Raw genomic sequence first — 3,353 nt, forward strand, 5'->3', positions numbered from 1 at the left:
GTATTGGGGATTTGTTGAGCGAGGCTTTGATGTGTATGTGTGTGTGTGTGTGTGTGTGTGTGTGTGTGTGTGTGTGTGTGTGTAGAGAGAGAGAGAGAGAGAGAGAGAGAGAGAGAGAGAGAGAGAGAGAGAGAGAGAGAGAGAGAGAGAGAGAGAGAGAATTCTTATCTCTTCAGGTTTTCACTCGTATGCTGTGTACATTCTCCAGAGCCATAAGCAAATGAAAAACGCATCTATTCCACACACAATAGTAGTCACGCTGCACACGTAACGACCCAGACGCTTTTATATACGTATCATCTGCGTGGCAAACAAAAAATGGGGCGTTGAGCTCATTTCACAACTACTGCATCATTACCAATATATTTCCTCAGTCTCGCGTATATCTCGATTGTTTGAAGTTTTATTCCATTAACTTTTGTCTACATTTGTCCTTCTGTGTGTGTGTGTGTGTGTGTGTGTGTGTGTGTGTGTGTGTGTGTGTGTGTGTGTGTGTGTGTGTGTGTGTGTGTGTGTGTGTGTGTGTGTGTGTCATGTTATTGGCCGAGTTTGCCTTGAATGGGATCACGTTTTCTTAGTGTCCCCGTGTTCCGGTTACCTACCATTCGGGCATTATACTTATTATTGTTATAAGTAGTGTAAGGCTTATTTACCCATTTTATATCATGTAATATTATTCTCTTCATAATTTAAGTTCTATATATCTTTGTATGTATAAGGGAGGAAGTATAATTGAGGTGGAAATACGTTGAAAACGAGGGGAGCTTGAGTGGGCAACAACACATTCCAAGGAAGGGAAGGAGAGCGCCTTAGGTCGTGAGGAAAGGTGGAGGGAAGGCGTCTCTCAGGGAAGGATTTTGGTGTGGATTGGTGATGGAGTGAGTTTGTGGAGGTATTAGTGGTGTAGCGGTATAACCTTGATATCCAGGATCAGGTTAGTGAGTCTTTTGTGGTACCAAGAGCTCTTGTCCGTTGAAATTCGGTTGTTGAGTTGTGCCGGTGACGCTGTTGGAAGGGGTCATAGGTCAAACTGGCAGCCATTTTGTGAGAGGAGGTTGTGGTGTTGACCTTGGAAGCTGGTGTTGTGGTGTATTGGTGATTTTGGGGATGATGTTATGGTGTTATGGGTGATCTTTGGTGATGATGGTAATCTCCTGTGAGGCTTGAGGAGGTGAAATACGGGAATTATTGTCTGGGGAAGCGGTAGTGGCGTCTGAGTAAATTCCTGCGGTTGAGGGGAATATTTCTGTGACTGTTGGAGGTGTAAACGGGTTCTGGTGTTGTGGGAAGTGACGAGAACGTCATGTAGTAACGTGTACTACCTCATGTTGTTTGTGAATTATTATTAGTATTAATATATGTGCTTGTAACATAGAATAATCGTGTTTTCTACTCCCCAACATCAATCTGGTATTAGAGGTGATTCCAGGTGTGCTGAGTCAAGGTAAAGGTGGAGTGAGAGATAATTCTGGCGATTTCGGATAGGTCGGGTAGGCACTCGAAGCCTTTAAAAATCCAGACCTTTTTAAAACTTTCCGGGATCAGTGTAACGTCCACTTTCTTGGAAAGATAACCGGGATCGTACGATCGCAGGTAAGTAAGCGATCGTGACAGTGTGTGTGTGTGTGTGTGTGTGTCCGTGCGCTACATTTGTTCTCAGTCTGTCTCGAGTTAAGTTGATTTCCAGGTTGTCCAGGTGCTTTTCAGGGAACAATTAGAGGCGAGTGATGACTGCCGCACCTCGACCACTAATGCCTTCTCTGATACTCGCTGCCTGTTGCTGGTGGTGTTGCTGTGCCTTACGCTGAACATGTCCTCGTGTCCTTGTGTGTGTGTGTGTGTGTGTGTGTGTTAATAGAACTTTTGTGAAATGTCCAGTCAAATTGTTTTTCTATTCCAACTAGATATGGAAAAAAGATATATACTGGTAAACATGTGTGTGTGTGTGTGTGTGTGTGTGTGTGTGTGCATTGATATTATCGACAAGGATAACTGTACCAATAACAATACTTCACCCGACACACTGAAATACCCTAATGCCACTATGCTCGTCCAGTACACTCCTAAATGGCAGTGCCGCCCTCGCTCCCCCGAGCTTCCTCCTCCTTTCAGTCTTGACCATCGCCAGCGGACGCACAAAATCACCAGTATATTGTTTAAGCATATTACTTGCCTTTTGGAAGATTTTTTTATTAGTTAGTGTTCATAAACATACTACGATGAATTATGTGGGGTTTCAAATTCCTTTGTGTGTGTGTGTGTGTGTGTGTGTGTGTTTACGTATAACAAACTATGTGTATATCATAAAACAATAAGGTGTTCCCACAAAACCACTATCCACATTCACCATCCCCATCACCACCTCCCTTTACACATGATCCACACACCACATGACAGACCACGTCCACACAAAGTCTGGAACACTCTGTACCCTCTCACTCCACTCACTCCACCACACACTACCCCCGCAATGTTCACCCACCGCCACACGCCACCAATAACCAAGCTCTTCCCTCTACAGTCGTGCCGTCGTGACTGGTGCTCCTGGACACTGGTTGGAGTCCTGTCCACGGCGGAGTGTTGAGGTCACTGATCGAGGGTGACCCACTGACACTGTTGTGCATCGCATTGGGGGGGTGAGTACTTATTGGGTGTACTAAGTGTGTGTTGGGTGTGTTAGGTGTGTATTGGGTGCAGGGCCAGTGTTGGCTACTGTACCTAATATTGCATCACATCTGAGGATCAGTACTATTTAACATGTATACTGGGTGTATTAATTGTGTGTTGTGTGTAAGGTCAGTGTTGCCCCTTTACCTGGCCGCACCCGCCCTTACCCTCCCTCACTTTCCCTCCAGGTCCTATCGAGGTCAATAGTAGCTAGTTACCTTAATTTCGGAGGTTATCTTTTTTCCTGCTGTTTCTACCCTTGACAATTTTTTCTTCAGGACGAGCAAAGTAAGCCTCGCGTCCTCTTAAATCCTGCATAATAACTCTTTATCTCCACTTTCCGCTCCCCCTCATCTCCTACGCGTCCTTCTCCTTTCATCTTTTTTCTCCTTCCTTCTCCTTCTTTCCTCCTTCTAGTTTCTGTCCTCAACTTTTCTGATTATTTTTCCTTCCCATTAATTGACTTTTTTTTTTATCTCCTGCATTCATTTTTCTCCTTATTTTCTTTCATCTCTTAATCTTTCTTCTTTCATTTGCACCCTCTCCCATCCTATCCTTCCTTTCTGTCTGGCTTCCTCACTTCTGCGTCTTCATTCCTGCCATTCGCAATCTGCTTTCGAGGGGTCACTTCATAACGCGTCTGACGAAGTCGTTGTCGTGGCCTGACCTTGGGGGATGGGAAGGTT

At 44.8% G+C, this 3,353-nt stretch overlaps 1 long non-coding RNA gene across 1 annotated transcript in view; it reads left to right on the forward strand.

Moving 5' to 3' along the window:
- The first annotated feature begins 804 nt into the window (after positions 1-804).
- Positions 805-3,353, forward strand: part of LOC135094489 (uncharacterized) — a 12,039-nt gene continuing 9,490 nt past the window's right edge. The window contains exons 1-2 of the long non-coding RNA XR_010263842.1: positions 805-934; positions 2,522-2,636. This is a non-coding gene — a long non-coding RNA (uncharacterized LOC135094489). The remainder of the gene's footprint in view (positions 935-2,521; positions 2,637-3,353) is intronic.

This window comes from Scylla paramamosain, chromosome 45 (assembly GCF_035594125.1).
Source record: "Scylla paramamosain isolate STU-SP2022 chromosome 45, ASM3559412v1, whole genome shotgun sequence".
NCBI classification, from domain to species: domain Eukaryota; kingdom Metazoa; phylum Arthropoda; class Malacostraca; order Decapoda; family Portunidae; genus Scylla; species Scylla paramamosain.